The 20826-nt window shown below is 46.2% G+C and overlaps 1 protein-coding gene across 2 annotated transcripts in view; it reads left to right on the forward strand.

Moving 5' to 3' along the window:
* Positions 1-20826, forward strand: part of LOC126536319 (uncharacterized) — a 118163-nt gene that overhangs the window by 8049 nt on the left and 89288 nt on the right. The window lies entirely within an intron of this gene.

The following is a 20826-nucleotide window of genomic DNA, read 5'->3' on the forward strand; positions in this document are numbered from 1 at the left end:
AAATTTTCTTCTCGTCCGCTAAGTCGTCTTGGCGCTGGGTTGCTCGGAACGCTCCGGCCACATGAAAGTCGTGGACAACCTGTGCTGCGGTCCGCACTTGAACGCGTCCCGGAAACGTGGCGAAGCCGGAAGCGCGACGTTACACAGGGCCACCTACAAAAAAAAAGAAAAGGAAATATGTGCAAGGCGATTCAACATTCGTTTGGCGTCGATCACAGACAATGCCTTTCTGAGCGTTTTGGGGCTGTCGATGGGGTGGAGCCACTGCGCAGGGAACTCTACCGCGCCACCGCTCGCGTGAGGGGAATAAGAGGAGCGTCGGACTGCTTTTTTTTTCCCGCATTTTTAAACTGCATGTACCTACGGATATGGTCCTCATCTTTAGAGAGTGCACTACCCTCGAGATCGGCCCGCGCATATGGACTGCGATGTCTCCAGGATCGGCTCACGAAGGAGGCTAGAAACGCACATACCTGATATGGCCAAGCATATTGGTGGCTCGATAAGAAAAACGTTGTCTTTAAAAAGATGTCGCAGCCTACCACGCAGTTCAACAATAACTGCACGTCACCTCGCTCACATATACGACACCACAGAAACGGGTCGCGCAAGGGCCATATACCGGAGCGTCGCCTTTCAAATAAATGGCGCTGTTATAGCGGTCACCATTACAAAGCCGAAGCCAAGATAGGTGAAATGATAGCAGAACCAGCATTTCCACTGAGCCACACGATAAGCACGCAGTGCGCTACGTTAGTCTCGAAGGGACCTGTTCCACGACACGACCGAAGAACCCGTCCCACGACACGCGTACCAATGTGCCCAACGCGAGTTCGAAAATCCCCCCCCCCCCCCCCCCAGTGCCCCGTGTTCGCCGAATTTGCGTTCAGCGAGAAACGTCGACATTTGAGAAGGCGCGCTTGCCTCTCTCTCACGCTCGCGGGCCCTTCCGCCACAGTGCGCGAAGCAGGCCAAGTAGAAGAAGAACTGCTCCGGATCGAAGCTCCAGAACGGGTTCGGCTGGCCCACGGGCGGCGCAGCGGCCGAAAGGCGCCGCCACTCGGGCGAGTCTGGCACGCGACTCGACGTGTGCGCCGCGAGGCTCGTCTCGTACACCGTGCGAAACTCCTGCGCGCTGGCGTCGGGCAGGAAGTCGCTGGCGTTGAGCACGTCTCTCAGCCGGTAGATGTCCTCCCCCAGGGCTCTCGCTCCAGCCACGACGTTCTTGAGCCCGTGGGCCTGCGCGCGCGCGCGCCCCGCACGAGATCGGCATCGCATGCTATACAGACTCCTGAAGCACCTCCATTCGTGCGTGGAAAAGCTAGGTACATACCCGTTTGCGGACTATACCACTGGCGTATATAGAAGAAACGAACGGGCTTCCGGTGCAAACGACGTAACGCGCTCCGTTTGCAGAACGGTGGCCCAGATGTGCGTCACGACACGGAACTGGAAGGGAAACTCGCACAACACTGGTTTGCCGTGTCCCGTAGAGTTTATGCATATCACAAATGTTAATCTGATAGAACTCGCTTATTTACAATTTTAGACTTACAGGGAAAGCTTTAGCTAGACCAAAACTCCTACCCACGCCTGTTCAAATACATGTAGAATGCGGAAATGCTTGGGTCGCTTGTAATGAAATTTGCGGCTACTGAGAGAGGACATTAAATTCTAGTGACTGCTGGAAGTGAATTTTGATCTATGGTCTGAATTTTATTTTACAAAAATTGCCGAACGTCGGTAAATTTGAAAAAAAATAGAAGTACACAATGTTTACAAGTCCGCAACTCTGCACCAAGAACAGATATCGCAGTTCTGTAAATTGCATCCGTCAGAACATCCGAAACGGACGAATTTGATATAATTGCCTCTTACGTGAATTTGTTACAATGTTTACGAAGGCTTTGCAAAAGTGCTACTCACGTATTAGTGGTATATTTTAGAGCCATGCGTATACAATACATCAAGTTTGTGCGCTTTAGATGTACTATTCTATGCAATTTACATAATTGCGATGTATTTTTCATTGCTGAGTTACAGAGTTGCAAACTTAGTTTCACTTCCTGAAAATGTACAATTGTCAGTAATATTTATAAAGACCACTGACGGCCTAAATAATAAACTAACGTGTTCTTTTAAATGCAACAAACCGTATCAAGTTTTGTACAGCGGTTGCCGAGAAAAACGATTTCTCCTTTCCTGCGTATTTTGATAGAAGACCCTGAACTAAATCTTCCTCTTATACGGTAGCTTTAGCTTCCCTTTTCCGCTTTGGATGTTCTGACAGATGCAATTTACAGAACTGCGATATCTGTTCTTGGTGAAGAGTGGCGAATTTATAAACAACGTGCTCCTATTTTTTTTTTTTCACACTTACCAAGCAAAAATCTAGTTAATGTCGCAAATGTTTTATTCAGTCCGTAAATTTTTTGGCAAAATTTGTTGAAAATTAAACATTAAAAAAATCAAATATCTGATTGAAAGATCTAACTCAACAAAAAAAAAAAAAAAACGATAGCAGTGTTCTGTAAACTGCACCAAATAACAAATCTCAAGTGGGCAAAATTCATGTATCGTACACCCATCAGAAATATACCGTTAATCTACCTCTAGGACGTTTGCAAAAGCCTCGTAAACATTGTAACAATTTAACGTAAACTGCTCATTCATAGTATAACAAGTGTGTCAGCCATAGATGCTACAACAGATGTACCTACAGAACTGTGGTGCCAAATTTTCGTGAAGTTACAGATCTGTAAACTTCGTGCTTCAGTTCCTTTTTTTTTATTAAGGAAGTTATTTTCAATAGATAAATGTATTTGAATAGGAAAGTTGGAGATGGCCCGGAGCTAAAGCTTCTTGTGAACCGTAACATATTTAGGCGACATGAGCACTCGGTTCTGTTTAACGAAAATTCACCGATCATGTGCGCCTTTCTTTAAAGCCAAGTCATTTATAACCAGGCACGGAGCCTGGTTAGCCCCACGCTATATTTAAAGACGACTGAGCTGTCTTCGAACACATAAGAAAGCATGGATTGCACGGATCTAAATTGCTGGCTGTGCATGCCTAACTCGCTATGAAATCTGGTTTCATTCGCCTCTCACTAATAGACATGATTTCGTCAAATAGTGCGCTTTACAAGAATAAAAAAGCAGCCCATGCAGTGCATTAGCTCGCTGATTATATCGGTCAACGTTACGGGTCTCATGACATGCTACGAGCTCGCAGGAGAAAAGCACTTATCAAATATTCTACCGCAGCTTGCTCCTTAAGTCATGAAGTCACCATTTCCTCGATATAGTATACACGAAGTAGCCCTCGTATTGCTTGTCGCCTTCCTCGGCTCCGCCTTCGACCAATTCTGGGCTGGTTTGTTCTCTTTAATAACTGGCATATACAAGCAGGCCCGGCAACGCACTCTTACTCGCATTGCGCCTGAAAGAGTTGAAGACTCCCTCCGATCAATGTACCACGGATAAAGATGTCGTGATTAGTGATAACGCATGCAGAGCTCCCGCTGGCACGACCATGGCGTTAAAAAAACAAAACGACTAACACACGGGCCAAAGGCTAACACACACGGCCGCTACTGCATTCGCCGCGGACGGAGAAATCAGCCCGACAGGTGAAAGCAGACTGTAACAGAGAATCTGTTAGCGCGACTGAGTGCTCGAAAAAGGTTCTGTTATCTGTGATCACGGTTTCCTGAGAAAAATTAGATCGCTGACGAAGTTTTATATTTTCCGGCAATGTGGAAAATGATAGGTTGTGCGTTTAAATTGGAGGATAAATCAAAATTGCTTCACCTTCGTTTTCAGCCCGTTTATGAGCGTTATTGAAACGCTTACAGGATTTATGCAGCACTTTACATATATCTACAGGCAGCAATTTACGGGCAGAAATTTTTAGAGGACATGGGGCTCATTCCATCGGTGACATGTAGCGAACGTTTGAAGTTTGTAGGTTAATTGTGTGCGTTGAATATAATTACTAAACATTCGTTTGTTTCTCGCATGTTATGTGCGTTATAAATACTAGGCGTGTAGTTGGTTTCCCCGGTTTCCTCGGTGAACAGTGCGAAGCATGTTGTCTATATTTGGCTGCAGTAGGAAGTTCGTTTTGAGTGACGAAAGATAACTGTTTAGTTTGAGTAGGTAAATTACAGCCTTTGTGCTAAATTACTTGCTCAAGCATTCCAGAGTGTCATACTGACGTTATACGGAACGTTTCCGAGAGTCCTAAAGTGATTGTACAAGACACCGAGTTCACATTTTGAGAAAATGGGTGAGCATGTTAACGGTAACACGTGTGGCGAAAGTTTCACGCCCCTGGTATAAGTAAAAGTGCTGAAAATAATTACTGAACCCTCATAATTTCCACATCTTTATGCGTTGTATGCGAGGGTCGCACTTGGTTTCCCCGGTGTCCTCGGTGAACTAAACAAGGGACCTTGTTTACATTTGTCGAAGAAAATGGGAAAGTTATGCGTAATGTATAGGAAAAGTTCAAAGTGTATGGTTTGGTTAATTGAGACTTTTGGAATAAATTACGTAGCAGCTTTACAAGTTCGTGACCACGAATGTCACCGATATTGAACTTATCCTATACGAAAGAAAGGCGGGGGGGGGGGGGGGGGGGGGGGGGAGCTATGGCAGCTCAGTATGCGACGTTAAATGCATGTAGATCAGCTTCTGCAAAAATGTTCTTGTGTGTTCGAAAATGTCATACGGCCGTTATTAGCTGTTTTCCAATGTCCTGAAAGACCTATGATACATCGACTTTATATTTAGTGGAAATGGTGGATGTTAGGTGTAATGTGTAGCGAAACTTTCCTGGCCCAATTAGAGGCGTTGCAATTAATTCCTGAACTATCGTTTTTTCTCCCCTATTTTGATGCGTTATGCGAGGTTATTAGATGTCTTCCCTGGCGAATGAGCACTAGAGTTGCGAAGTGGCAACTCGGGAGTTGAAATTCCAGAATCATTCCACATTTTTAAACACCCGAAATGGAATGGGAATGGAATGATGAAGTGTCCGTAAACACAGCAACTTCTAGTCTTCAAGAAATATGATTCGCTTTTAGCAAGTGAGCACTTGACCTACGACACAAGCATAGAAGCCAAGAACGCCGTCCGAAACGGTTACACAAGTCCACTGTGACTTAGAACGCGCGCCATGTTGATTTTTTTTTTCTGACACTCACGATTGTCCACTGCAAGTCAGAATGGTGTCCTGGAAAACTCATGTAATTATTGATTTAGTCATACTACACGTATAATTGTCTTGGACGCGTATCTTTCATATGTGTTCGTGAAGTGAGGTTCCTTAAGTATGTGGGTACTGTACTGGCAACTCCAGAATCCGTTACTTGTGCTGGCAATACTGACCCAATAAACAAAGATGGCTACGACATCCAGGTCTTCGGTGGTTCTTTCGCTTCGTGCTGTTCTCACGTTCCTCGTTTGTGGCGCAGAATCGAGGTCTTTCGTCGAAGCCGAAAGGTTCCTTGCTGCCGATTACCTTATTTTGATCGGTCTCAAGGATTTCAGCGAAGAAATCATGGAAATAGTTGCGTTGTGCGTGCAAACGTCCAGCCTGTCTATAGCGAGCCGAACCAGTCTTCTTAAAAGGACTTAATAGCCTTTCAAGCGAGCCGGAGGTTAAAAAAGGGAAACGTTTGTGCATAGCGGACCTCAGAAGGCGAAGGGTGCAAGCTCTTGTTCGAGGCGTTGCTCCACCGCTACAGCTGCGATACTTTACTGGTTTCAGATAAGTCACTACGCACTGCGACTCGTGCTGCAGCATATCACATTTAGGATATCGCAATATCTAGGCGATAACGTCTGTCGTACCTTCAGAAGCTAAATACGGATATTGTGCAATGATAAAACGAGTGTAAGACTCGTCAGTGTGTCTTGGGAGAAAAACAAATGAAGAGTTCCGTTTGTGAGTCGGGGTGCACCTTTCTCTTTATAGATGGCTGATCCGTGTGATAAGGTAGTTTGCGTCTGTTGACCGGCGCTTGTTCGTGCTGTAGTCCTCGTAGTAGCTTTAGGGTCCAAGATTGGGAACACAGCGGATATCCGCCGCGCGTAGGAACTACCAAACCACGGCGAAACGTGAGAATTTCACAACAGCAAATTGGACCACGCTGAGTTTCTTCCAACAGGTTTCTGAAATTTATCGAGGTTTTTGTTTTGAGCAGTGTCCCTTGTATTAGTGTAAATGCGTGACTCGCAAACGAATCAAAATAGTTGTAATGCAATTTGGCTGTGTGTTCAAAGTCGGGAAGCGAATTTGCTGCGCTGTGGCCAGGTAGAATGCTTCAAATCTGGAACGAGCGCTGTTTGCAGTTGTTTCGAAATTTCTTGCGAGTAAATAAACTGAAAGCTCACCGCGCTGAATGAGAGAACGGCACCTTCTGCTTACACCGCTAAATGAAAGCGTGCTATCCATGCGATATGTCTTATCGCGGCGTAACACGTGTCATCAACTTCAGACTTTCCGAGATAATTATCGTTCCTGCTACCGGTGCCTGCGGACAAAAGTACATCATTGAAAATATTCCTGCTGCTTAAGACATCAGTAACGCTAATGCTTGAACAGGAAACTAAACTAACCAAATCAAGTGAAGCTTAAGCGTACATCACTAATGTAATAAGGCGCCTACCTAAACAAAAGTACACTGCGAGATTTGAAACGCCATATATAGAAAGAAAGTGTCTACTCGCCGCGATTAAAGAAGTCTCGAATTAAGGGTTACGTACAGACCAGCATAAGTATTGGCCGCGTTTTCTCGATGCTTAAGATTCTTATCCATGTCGGTCACCGATGCACGTCGTCTGCCTCTTTAGGGAAACGATGAAATCATACATTGTTGTCATTCCACCGCGATGACACGCCCATGATGGTACACAACAAACGTCTTTCAACATCCGTCTTTTTTTTTTTTTGGGGGGGGGGGGGGGGGGGATATGTGCGCGGCGGCATCACGACGATTTGAGAAATAGGAGGCATTCAGTGCTTGCCGTGATAGGAGACCCTTTTTCGCTTCAAGCCTGAACCTAGATCGGCTGCTTCTCGACGAGGCCGCTAGGTAGCGAGCGATTACTCGCGAATTATCCAGGCATGTGTTGTACCATCCGAGTGCTCGCGCAATGCTTCTTTTGGAGGCTGGTGATTATTCCCACACCATATACAGTGGGTCCGTAAAGCCATGGTGTACTTTTGACTGGTCATAGGAAATAAACGAAACAAGATAGAAATGTGGCATCACATGGCCGTATCAGGCTTTCGTTACCGCCGCGAAAATGCATTCCAGATGGACCATCAGTCATATCTACCAATTGAAGTATGAACAGCGCGAAGGACGGGACAAGTAAGGACACAAACGATGAAGCGCTATTGGACAAACCACGGCCGCTGCATTAACGACCGGCTGCGCAACACGCCAATTATTTAATAACTGGGACAAGCAGCTACCTTGTCATGCACTGCAAAAACTGCGGATGCTTTCCAGAGCTGAACAATGCAGCCATTCTAAGGAAGTGTGGGAACGAAAGGACACGTAAAATATATAGAGCACGCAAGATAGCGAAGAAAGGCGCAGCGTGTGTAAGCACACCGTCAATTTATCTGCTTGATAAAGCGGTAGGGTTTTTTTGAAGGTTGTCAACGTGCGCGGCTTGGGTGTGGCAATTGATACGAATTTCCTTGCAATGACGTCGTGATTGTCTTTCCCTTGTGTACATCTACATTCCGTGCGCAGCATGCAATTAACCTTAGTAGAAGGCAGCGCTTCGTCGTTTGTGTTCTTACTTGTCCCGCCCTTCGAGCTGCGTAGACTTCGATATGTACCAGCTAGCCCACGTCAACGCTCCACCCGCAGGATTGGCTGGAATTTTCTCTCATGAACAATTTCAAAGTAGGTTCTTCTCCTGAATATAGGCCTCTTCCTTAAAAATGATGTTCTACGCGCTTTGAGATGCAGGTGGGTGGCGAGAACTCGCTGTGGAATGAAGCGCCACTTACCTGGAAACGGCTGTTGTAGAATATGGTGAAACGAAGCAGCGAGACCATCTGGGTAGTGGCAAAGACGCCTGCTAGAGCTGAAAGAAAGGTCGCCGGGTACCACGGCTCAAAGAGGGGCGAAGATGTCATGAAGTAAGGCACCGACACTTCCCTGCCCACAGTCACTCGGTACAGCACAATAGAGACAACTCCCGGCACGTGGTAGATGCTGTGCTGCGGCCGTCGCAGCGACTGCTTGAAGTACGTCGCTGTAGCCTTGGCGTATCTCCGGTACAGCTCGAAGAAAGGCGGCTTGGTGTCGTTCGGAAGGTAAGCGAACGCGCTGTCGAGCATTTGCCACGTGTTCGTCATGTTGAAAGCATTCGCTCCCATCCGCGATAAAATAGAGGTGCCTAATTTTTGCATTTCCCCGTCGTACGAACCCATCCACTCGCTCAGAGCGCGCTGCGACAACCGGACGGTGTTCCACGTGGGCTCGAGGTTCTTTTGGGCGTCACGGTGCAGCTGCCACTTGACGAGCGGCAGCAGCGTCTCCAAGGCCTCGAGGCACTTGAAGAAGCGGTAGTCGTCCGCACCGTCTTCGTGCCCCATATCCGCGAGCATGCTGGTGGTCAGGTATCGGGACACTATCGGCGACAACACCCAGACGACGTACGCGCCCAGGAACAGCTTGAACCGCTCCTGGTACCCGTCCTGGCTCAGGTGGGTCGCGTCGAACCTCGCGAAGAATTCGGGCTGAAGGTTGACGATTTCGTCAACGGGCCACAGCTGCGAGTCGTCGGGCAGGTAGCCGTTGACGGCCCTTCGGAAGTCCGGGTCGGTCAGATTGTAGTATTGTGGCATGGCCCCGAGTCCCCAGAAACGGTGCACCAGCTCGACGACCTCCGAGTGTGTCTGCAGCACTTGCTGTATCATGACCGAGTACGACTGGCCCGTGCGGCCGACGATCTCTGCGCAGCGCCTGAGGTAGTCGTTCGCTTTTCCGTCGGCGTCGAGCGCCTCGATATCCCGAATCCACTGGCTGAAGCGCGGGTCCAGCGTCATGTAGATGGTGTTCTCCGATGGACGCGAAGGATGGCGACCCACGTAAAAGGCCCAGAACATGGGCATACCCAACTGCAGGGATGCTCTCACTAGGATGTCCAGGAGCTGCGATCGTGTCGCGGGAGACTTGCTCGGCCAAGGAAGGCCCAGTTCGTCGAGGAACGCGACGAACGTCGTCGCATTTTCCACCTCCGTCTGCAAGCAGTAGGCGTGTGCCGGTCACAGTCTGGCCGCACAGATCTACGTTTCTCTTTTTTTTGCACAATCGCAACAAAAACGTTGCACCGCATAGTGGCGAATTTAGCGGGAATGAGCGGGCGAAAGCCTTAAGTTTGCAATGTTAAGTACAGGTGAGAATATTCTTGATACGCTATACTTGCAGCCCCAGTGCGGTACCAGCGCAATTTCTAAGCTGAACTAAGCTGAATTGAAATGCAATTGCGAACGTGCAAGAGAAGGATAGCTGCGCCAAGCGATTCCCGTTCCTCTCCCGTGACGTTCCTTTTTTTTTTTTTTTTCGCGTGCGAGCGCAAGCTTTTGAACACTGTGCACAGTGTCGTGTTTGCAATACTTCTTTTCCGACGTGTAATTTCATATGTCAGTAGCCGCAGCACCCCTGTACAGCGCAATCATTCAAAACGGTCCTCAGTTCTCTCTCCCTTGCGTATCCAACAAATGAATATTCGACAAATTTGTATAGCAGTGAATTCTCGAATAATATACAAATCGAATAGCACAGACTATTCGTATTCGAAATTTCGAACATCAACCCACCCCATAGAAAAACACCTTCCGGTTTTTCGCTCCGACAGCTGCACGATTGCGGAAGATTCAGCATGTGACCCTATGAGTGCTTTTTTTATATCCCCTCCCCCCCCCCCCCCCCGATATTTCATCGTGTTATTAAAGAGGCCGTAAAGAGATATGTTACACTAGAGTAGCCGATCAATTATCCGTTATTACTAATACATCAGTGCACGCACTTTTACTATCTGCTCTAAGCTATATTTCGTTGTTTATCAAGAAAAATCGGTTTCGTAAGAAAGCAAGTAATCTTGCTTAAGAAATGAGCTTTTTTTTTTATGGCGTCGAACGCTTAAACATGGAAACTACTAGAATCGTAACTAAAGGTGAATTATATGCACAGGCGGACATCACTTGCAAGAAAGGACAAAGAAATTCATACACTAGCTAAACTACTTATGTTAATAAGCGTCATACTACAAACATTACATATTGTTTTAACGCGATAGCCTTAAAGGCTCATGTCACAGAAAATCCGTTCCCAATATTGGCGTCGGTGGAGTTGTACGTGAGCGTAAATTTCCGTCCATATTTAGGTATATGTATGCGCCACGCCTTGCTATATATAGGACATGCTGTATATAAGGGTTTATATTGCCACACCATTCTGTCACTAAAGTTACTCATACGTTGTCTTACATCATTCTTGACTAAGTTATTCCTTGGGAATTTTGAGAATGACAGCCCCCAAACATGTGATGAAACAAAACACCGACAGCGGGTGCCTTCTTATGTTAAATCTTCTCAGACTTAAGTCGTAAAAGTGCGAAACAATAACAGAAACCTCAAAATGATATAATTGTTTTGGCGACGCTGTGCAGTACCTCTGGAATCGGCCCATGCAAGAGGACGCGCTTGTACCAGAAAGCTTACCTTCGTGCATATATAGCTTTCGCCGCCAGCTTTTCCCGGTAAACATTACGGTTACATAAGCCGCACTTGCCGGGAAGCGTGAAAAGCAGCGGGGATATTTGAATGCTATCGCATTTCACTCTTAAAGGCAAAGCTTAAGCCTCCTCCAATTTTTTTTTATTCAAGGTTGAAGAAAATGATCATAAGAAAAGTCTAGTTGCAGGTATCTATACATATTAAAACCGACCATGCATGCGGAAATAAACAGCGTGATGTTATTCGTTCAGCTTATCTGATTGTGCATGCGGCATCGCGATTTGCGTCTTTCCGTCCAAGCCCTTCTTTGATGCAAATGCGTGACGTAAAAAAATGAAGCTGCCGTTGAACTTCCCTGTTCCCTCAAGCCGATTCCGATTGGTGCTTTACGGAACTCGCGACTCGGCGACGCGTAGTCACTTCAGTACCACGGGCCGAGACAGGCCACGTTGTAGCACGGTGTGGCGAAGCTTTGTTCTACACCACCCTATGACGTCACAGGGGTGGGAGGGGAGAGGGCGGTGCCACATGCGTAATCAGGCAAATCGAACGAATAATTTGACGCCGGTTATATAGGTCAACGTGACCGTTTTTGAGTGCACAAACGCGGAACAAGACTGTTATGGTGATTCCCTTCAAACTTTTCTATACCAACGTGCATTGTGAAGCTTGTAATTAATAAGGCAATTATTGTTAATTAGTTTATACAGTAGGGGTTGGCGAATATTCGAAGTTTCGAGTACGTATTCGCGTTCGTATCCGGAAAATAACTATTCAGTATTTTCGAATATTCTAACCTAGTCAAATATTTTGCGGCAACCGAATGTTAAAATCTTGTTACTGTTCCCCGTCTGCTAAACAAAAAGTGCCGCGATATGTAAGAAGTTAAGCAACGACACATATATCTTCGAAGGAATGCCGAAACAAGAAGGATAACGCTAGTGTTGTTTTCGGTTTCGCAGCAAAAGCCTTCATAACAACCTTCGAGTTTTGCCATGTAGTCTGTAGTGTTTTCGGCAGTCTAGTTATGTATCACGTTTGTTTTTTGCGCTAGCACCAGCGTCGTTTTCCTTCCAGTATGCTCTTTTACATGTGTTTACGGTACACAAGCTCTCCAGCAGCTTTTCTTTCCCCCCCCCCCCCCCCCCAACTTCTGCCGCTTCGGGCAAGCAATTATTTAGTGCTTTGGGGAAGCTGCATTACATACAGCTGCCATTCATTCTTGGAATTCTTGTTTGCAACCAGGCTCTAAAGATATTGAGAGGCCATTCGTGCAGTTTTTTAATCACAATTAGTAGTTGTGTTTAAAACCTATGTCCCTGATAGCCGTCTTTCTTTCCTTTTTCTTTTTCTTTTTTTGAGGGAGGGAGGGGGGGGGGGCTTGTCAGTCAGGCGTAGTACTAAATATACGCAAATAAATGTCCCTATGTAAATACGTATATGCGCCTGCGTTCGAAGATTCGATAATCAATTTTATATTCGATACTTACTATTTATATTCCATTCGTATACGAAAAAGTTGACATCCACCCACGCATATTTTCTGGTGAATGGCAGACTGATTTTCTTGCAAATATCCGCCTGGCTTGATAATTCATTTGTATGCACCGTATTCGAGCAAATTTTGTAGGCTTTGCTAAGAAATTGTTTGAAGTAGAAAAAGATTTGAAGTAAAAAAAAAACACTGTTTGCCTATACCACAGTAAGAAATAGCACAACCGCAATGCACGAGGTCGAATCGCAACGTTAACGATGATTTCGTAACCGACGGCCGACTTTATCACTCACCCGACTAAGGCAGCGAAAGATGAACCCCGCGGCTTTTCCCCTGGCGGTGGTAGACCGTGTGGGGATATACTCGAGTAGTATGCTTTTGATGATGCTTCGGCTGAATTCTGCGCTGTACCTGTCCATCGGTGACCGGTAACGGATGATTCTTCGGTTGTCCCAACCGCTGCACACGTGCCTGGGGATGTGAAATTTCAATCGCTATTTCCTGCATGCATTGAATCGCTTATTACGCAGTCTTTGCAAGGAGTGGATGCTTATACAGGATGTCTACCAACCGGGAAAACCGGGAATTCTCAGGGATTTTGAGTAGTGTCGAAGAACTCAGGGATAACTCAGGGAATTTGTACCTCTATCAGGGAAAATTAGCTGTAACTTTATTGAAAGGGTCGAAAGTCGCGGTAATGCTGGCGCGAGTAACAGGCGGGAATCGTAATGAATCGTCTTTGTCGCCCTGTAGTCGGCTGGAAGAGTTGTCAGTGTGCAGTCAACGACCGACTTTCCGGATGCCCGATAATTCGGACGGCTTCGCGACACCACCACGTTTCCCATTGAGTCAATGTATCAGAACGTCTGAAATTTCGGACACAAGAACCTTTCGCCGTCCGATTTTCCAGACTTTTTACAGTGACCGCAGGTCAGAAACGGCATTAATCAAAGCCACCACCGCTGCCGTTTTGATTACCTCGCCTCCTCGAACCGGTGCTCTCGCGCACAGATCCGCTGGCAGCCGTAGCCACCACTGCGGCAATGCTAGGCCTAGCTGCTTCGACATTCGCTATTAAGCTTCTTGCCGTTGGGTGCCGTGTTTTTCATTGAAAGAATTTGTTGCTGTCAGCAATGGCACCAACTCCGCCTTTGTGGTCCTCGCGATTGGCTTTGAAGCTTAGAAAGCACGGTACGTTGCATAATGCCAGTTCCCAAAAGTCAGCTTCGCCTCTATACAAGAACGTTACTTGGTGAAGTATACGCAAACGTATTGCAGGGAAGCATAACAAGCGTGGGAAGGAGCTATTGCCACTGGACACAGTATGTTTTCCTTAGTTATACACGCGTACACCCGGTATCTCCCGTCAGAGTACGAGCACCGATATGCCTAATACGTGTACCGACAGGCTTTCAGAACGTTTTCGAATGTGCCTGTGGCGATTTGAGCCCTTAAGGGCAGTAAGTGACATGCATTTATTTTCTCCAACTGGCCGATTTTTTGGACGTTTTCGCGGCCTCCAGGGAGTTCGAAAAATTGGACGTGGACTGTGCAACTGACCAAGAAGATGCTTCAAATGATCCATGGGGCAAAAAAAGTGGCGGAAGGAGGACAAGAATAGAAAGGACCTACGCATTGAGCAATTAACGGGAAAGAAAGCGTGCTGCCACCGTTTTGAAGGAGCTTGAGCTCAAAAAACAAAATGTTGGCTGATGCCGAGATACAGGTTCCCCCCCTCATCCAAACCAAAATAAACTCTTTAAAGCAGGGAAACGCAACACTGAGGCATCGTGCATGGGCTGAGAGTATATCAGGACAGTTGAGGTTAAGTTACGAGCTGTTGAGAGAGAATCTCAATTGTGACAAAGTTCGGGCCTCATACCGCTGAGCTTGCTGTCAGTTGATAGAAATAGCTCATATTCAAAAATATTTGCTTCTGTATGCATCTCCTTTTTATTCGTATTTGAGAATGTCCGACTCAATTTGCAATTTCTTTCGAAGATACATTATTTGCTGCGTATTTTACTAACCCCTCCCTTCTATTCTCTTTTTGAATAACACAAACACTATTCCTTAGTATTCAAATTAAATTAAGTCGTTTTTTGTTAATTTGTTTCATATGCTTACTAGAGAGTGACAGCATCGGGCGATGTGGTTGCAGCCCGTCTTGACATAAAACATAGTTCTGCGTCACTCAGGGAAAACCTGGAAAACTCAGGGAATTTGGAAATGTCGACTTGGTAGACACCCTTTTATAGCTTGCGTACTCTGTTGATTTCGTGTGTCACCTTGCTGTAGCAGAGCCGCCGCAACAGCACGCGTTTCTAAAGTTTCTGAAGAGTGTATCTGGTTTTCGCACTTGTTTTCACTGCGGTTCGTGTGCACATTATCTCGGTAACTTAAGATTTGAGATTGCGGTGCCCACTTGATAAAGAAAATGTACGCTATCTCTGCATATCGATTCAGTGACACGTTTATCATCATTCGTGGCAGTTTCTGAAAGCCCTCCAGTTCTTTTTTTTTCGATACTGCAATACGTGAAGCTGTAAAAAACATACCCATAATACTGCCGTTTATATTTTGAAGTCGGTTATGTACAGACTATATGGTTTGACATGTTTTTTTTTCTTTTTTAACATCTGAGTGTAGTATTATGCTTGGAAACAGCTAGCACAGCCACCAACACACTTGCCTAAAGCGCATCCAGGAGCAGTTCGCGAACTTGCAAATCGCGACGCACAAGCAGCCATAGAGCTTCCTAAAAAAAGGCTAGAAGAAAATTTGGTGCTAGTGTCTACAGCGGTTGAAAGTTATGGCGATTCAGCAACCACGGCAATGCGTTGGTGTGCAGTACAAAAATGTGTATAAACTTCTTTTTTGACTTCAAATGGTTTTGCAACTTCGCGAATCGATCATTCTAAACAAAACATTCAGTTATACAGTCAACTCCCCTTATTTAGAACTTCGCGAGACCACACAATTTGTTCGAATTATACGAAATGTCGAATTAACACAGCCCCAAAATGAGCGAATTCTACTATTTTTTTTATTCCTCGATGTATAGCTTGTAACGCATTTTCATTTCTTCCTCTTGAAGTGCGGCTCAACCAGCATGAGGCGAAGAGCGCCGACATGTTTAAGCACTGGCGCTGCCTGACACGGCACAAGACAAGCGCGGCAACAGATTGCTTCGCGGTCGGAAAAAGCGTCGACCACTGAAAGATAAAAATAAATTTATACAGCACAATTTCACGTCTCGGGTAGCAGCGGCATCGTCTGCTGAATTTCTTGTGCTTTCAAATTTATAGTAAGCGCTGCGCACCACGAGCACATCATAATTGGATTTCTCCGCTCTTTCTGCGCATGCGGGAGGAGCAGTGGTTCCGAGAGAGGAATATGGAGACTTTTGGTCCTTGAGATTTCGCTTCGCCTAGGTACTACGGGGAAGAAAGTTGTTCGTCCCTAGCCGAGCTGGCAACACAATCGACAGAATACGTGGCCGGCAAGGCGAAGAAGCCGTGTCCAAGGTGAATTTGTTGCTATTTTGTTGCGACGGTAGCATATTAAATGTTTGTAGTCGCAGGGGGATACGTTTGGAAGTGAGCTGTCTTCTCGGATGACTTTAGTGGCAAAGCATTACATCGTGCCGATGCATTGTTCATTAGTGTCGTTGAGCAAGGTCAGCATACCGCACACTTCAGGAGATTCGCGAGAACTGAAACAGTTTATCAATTCGACTGCCGTGCCGATGCGAGTTTGTTGCTTATATTTTGCGGCGGTTTCATATTAAATTCTGATAGTCGCAGGGGGATACGTTTGGACGTGAGGCGTTTTCTCGGATGACTTTAATAGCAAAGCATTACGTCGCGCCGATACATTGTTCATTAGTGTCGTTGAGCATACCACACACTTCAGAGGAATCGCGGGAACGGAAACAGTTTATGAATTCAACCGCCATGCCGATGCATTAGTTCTTAATGTAACTGAGCATACAACACACTTGGAGATTCATCTGTATGTGAAATTACTAAAACTTGCGTCGCCATACAATCTGCGTGCCGTAGATCGTTGTGAGAGCTGTACAGCCACACTGGCAAAACACTATGCCCTGCGGATGAATACGGCAAAAATGTATGCTAAAGAAAAATGGTCGTAATGCAATTTCATAGCAGTATATCCTTGTGAAAGCTGTACAGTAACACTGATATTAGCTACGTGGTTTGTGCAATCAGCCATCTTTTCCATATTCAGAAAGGACTTAAGACCGGAAGAAAATTTCTAAAACTACAAGACTGCAAGCTGATTTGATAAATCATAGTTTGGATGTTTCCAGTAGAAGCACTTGCACCAACGGAAACTAAGTTGCAGTAAAAGTTGGACTTCAGAATTAAGTGCGTCAAGATTACACCAACGATAAACGCAATTCCATGGATGACTTGCCTTGTATGAAAACATTATTTTCACCTTTTGCTCTCCTGTTCGCCACATAAGCATTGCAGATTAAGGCGAAGTCTCACTGTTTAGTGCAATGCGTTTGTCACTGGCTGACCACAAATGAATCGCTATCGATGTCGTATAATGCGCATTAAAAAGTTCTCTTCAGCTCCTACTTTGCGACTGATGAGCCGGCTGTGCTTACGTAGGTGCGAATCCACCTCCAGAGGGTCATCACTGAATTGCATTTCTTTTTTACATGAGCGTGGACACCTGCACAAATAGTGTTTTGCATGATGAAATTGCATGACGACCATTTTTCTTTAGCATACATTTGTTCCGTATTAATCCGCAGGGCTTCGTGTTTTGCCAGTGTGACTGTACAGCTTTCACAACGATTTACGGCTCAGATTGCATGGCGACGCAAATTTTAGTACTGTCACATACATAGCACACAAGGTTCCATTCCCACGAATCTCCAAGTGTGTTGTATGCTCAGTTACATTAAGAACTAATTCATCGGCACGGCAGTTGAATTCACAAACTGTTTCCGTTCCCGCGATTCCCCTGAAGTGTGTGGTATGCTCAACGACACTAATGAACAATGCATCAGCACGACGTAATGCTTTGCCATTAAAGTCATCCGAGAAAACGCCTCACGTCCAAACGTATCCCCCTGCGACTATCAGAATTTAATATGAAACCGCCTCAAAAAATAATAATCATAATAAAGAAGCAACAAACTCGCATCGGCACGGCAGTCGAATTCGTAAACTGTTTCCGTTCCCGCGAATCTCTTGAAGTGTGCGGTATGCTGACCTTGCTAAACGACACTAATGAACAATGCATCGGCACGATGCAATGCTTTGCCACTAAAGGCATTCGAGAAGACACCTCACTTCCAAACGTATGCCCCTGCGACTATAAAAATTTAGTATGCTACCGTCGCTACTAAATTGCAACAAACTCACCTTGGACACGGCTTCTTCGCCTTGCCGGCCACGCATTCTGTCGATCGTGTTGCCCGATCGACTAGGTACGAACGGAGCTAACAACTTTCTTCACCGTAGTACCTAGGCGAAGAGAAATCTCAAGGACCAAAAGTCCCCGTATTTCTCTCTCGCAACCACTGCTCCTCACGCATGCGCAGAAAGAGCGGAGAAATCCAATTATGATGTGCTCGTCTGCGCACCTGAGGGTGCACCATTGCGGGTCGACGGGGATCGAATTAACCGAAGGGGCGTGCTATAAAATTTGAACTAAACGAGTTTTGCTTCCAAAGCATGGTGTGGTTTCTCGGCGGGGAGTTTTGGCGCGTTATAATAAAAAAGGAGGTCTAATTAACCGAGGTCGAATTAACAAGTCACAAACCAGCGCGGCACACGCAGCACAGTCGCAGCGTAAGCTCGGGGCTCATACGAGCTCATACGAGCTCCATTCTCGGCAGCGCGCACTATAGAGGGTCATCGAGGCGAAGTCTCTTCGCGTCGTTTTCACGAGAACGATCTGAACTGTCCGCCCGGCGTCGACGGCGAGCTGCGGCTTGTGCACAGCAGTCTGCTGAGCCCGACGTTGCCTGGTTGCAGATGCGCGTAGCTTCTTCAGCATCTTCAGCTTCTTCGCTTCTTCAGCAGCGGTTCGTACCTTGCGAGGAGGCGCCATAACGTGTACCGAAGAGTAAACCCGGGTGTCCAGATCACGCGGTGCGCTTGTCACATCACTTGACCAGTCGTGGCCCGATACGCTGCTATTGATGATGATGATTTATTGACATCTCGTTTGAAACGAGGCTGTGACGAATAGTCACCCAGCATGGTGACTAAATAGTCACTAGCGAGATTACTATGGACCTGCTAGGTGACGAAGCAGGTCCAACTACACGCAGCGTGCAACTGCTTGCTACCTGTCTGGAAACCTGGTGGAATACAACGCAACTGCAGTGCTAAGTTTGCGCGTATCGACGCTACGTGCCGCGCATGTCATATAGAGAAACAAATGGCACGAGACGACACTAATGATGATGGTGATGATTTATTGGCATTCCCTTTGAAATGGAACAATGAAAAACAGTCATTTAGCCTACTTTATTTTAATCAGGTATGATATACATGTTGCGAATTGCGAATATTTGCTCCTGTATGCTTTTGTCCTTAGGCAACCAGCTCGAGTCTCAAACTTCAAGTCACTTCATTTATCATACAGCTAGATTCTCCCTTTTAATTTGTTTTCTCATTCTTGTAAATCTCCGTGGTCTTTTTCGTTTCCATTCTTTGTATCCAATTCGCTGTCTCTGTCTCACTTTCATTCTGATTACTCCTGTTGTCTATCTACACCTTTAATTACCCTGTACTATTTCGCCAACTATATTTACCTCTTCCTTCATTCTGTGTCCATGCTTTTTAGGTACAGGTACTTGTGCACTTTAGCCACCTATTTATTTTCATCCATGTCCTTGAGTCTTTCTACAAATCTAATATAGCTGTGCGCTTCTCTGTCTTAAAACGAGGCCCAACCCATGTCCCCTTGTACTGCCTCATTTGTGGTTTTTCCGTGGGCCCCCAAAGCCAACCGGACCAGCGATCTTCGGTGAACTAACTTTCAACCCCGACAATATACCCGATTTTAGGTACAGAATGGCATTTGCGAACGTCGGCGCTAGCACCACGACTTCTTTCCAGATTCCACACACGACCTCATATTTATTGTGGCCCCAAAATGAGTTATGTTTCATTACTGCTGCATTCCACTTCCATATTATTTTCAGGCTACTACCTTGGCGGGCGCTTGAGTAAGTCTTTCCGTCATTTATGTATACGCCGAGGTATTTATATTGCTTGACTATGGGCATGAATTGCTATTGAATCGACACCACGTATTTTTAGTTATTCGTGTCTTCATTAAAGATCATAGCTCCCGATTTCTCTGTGGTAAATTTAAGGCCTAGATTTGTCATTGCGTTGCCACGCATATTGGCCAGCGTCTCTGAATCTCTTGCATTGTCCACTAGTAGCACTGTGCCATCTGCATATGTCAGTGCGGAGACCTTCTATTGTACCATTTGTCCATTACGCGTCTTTGATAAATCAAATCCTAATTGAATGCTTGCCAGTTGTCTTTCTGTGCCCTTAAAGGGAAGCTGAAACTGTTTTCAAATTCCATGAATTGCTGGGATTAGGAAGATCATCATCATCATCATCAGCCTGGTTATGCCCACTGCAGGGCAAAGGCCTCTCCCATACTTCTCCAACTACCCCGGTCATGTACTAATTGTGGCCATGTTGTCCCTGCAAACTTCTTAGATTAGGAAGAACAGACCTATCAATTTACGGTTCTGAATTTTTTTCTTCGTGTTGTTAATATAAGGGGTGGAAATTGCTTTCTAAATCCCTCCCCCCCCCCCCCCGCGGACACGCCCCGTCGCTTCCCGGAGTGCCGGGTGAGGAGGCAGCCGGAGGAGAGAATCGGCGAGAGTGACGTCATTCCCGGGGACCGTGCCGGCGGATCGGCGTGCTGGCATGTATTGGCGTGTTTCTTTCCGTCCGGCGCTTTACTAAACCATATACTGAACGACGCTACGAGAGATCTGCCGCCGCTGACGTTTGCTTTGTTTTGCGATTTTCGTGAACTGTGCTTCCTTTCTGTGCTGCGTGAGTGCCTACAGCCAAGGGTGCCCAACATGCCCTCGTTCCGTGCAGCATGCAGCTGTGCGAACACAGGCGGGCGAAACGATGTGGTGTTTCACATGTTCTCGAAGGACAAGAAGCTTGCAGCGCAGTGGGTCCGTGCGGTGAGGAGAGAGAATTTCGCGCCGACGAAATCAACTGTGCTGTGCTCAGACCATTTCCGCGACAGGGATTATCATCGGAGCTTGACAATAATGCGGGCAATCGGTATTCCAATTCCGGTGTTCCGGTGCCCACATTGATGCACTTGAGAAATGCGAACATTTGCAGCTGTGAACGTCTGGTAACACAGATTTAGCGTAGCCGGATAGCCTTACGATCAATGCGGAAACGCGTTGTTGCTAGCGTTGCTAGGCTTACCTAGCGACACTCGACATACGGTTGCAGTTACCGTAAAGTTACCGTGTTTACCACACGGCGGTGCTAAAACTGCCTAATATC

The sequence above is a fragment of the Dermacentor andersoni genome, chromosome 4 (genome assembly GCF_023375885.2).
Source record: "Dermacentor andersoni chromosome 4, qqDerAnde1_hic_scaffold, whole genome shotgun sequence".
In the NCBI taxonomy this organism is placed as follows: domain Eukaryota; kingdom Metazoa; phylum Arthropoda; class Arachnida; order Ixodida; family Ixodidae; genus Dermacentor; species Dermacentor andersoni.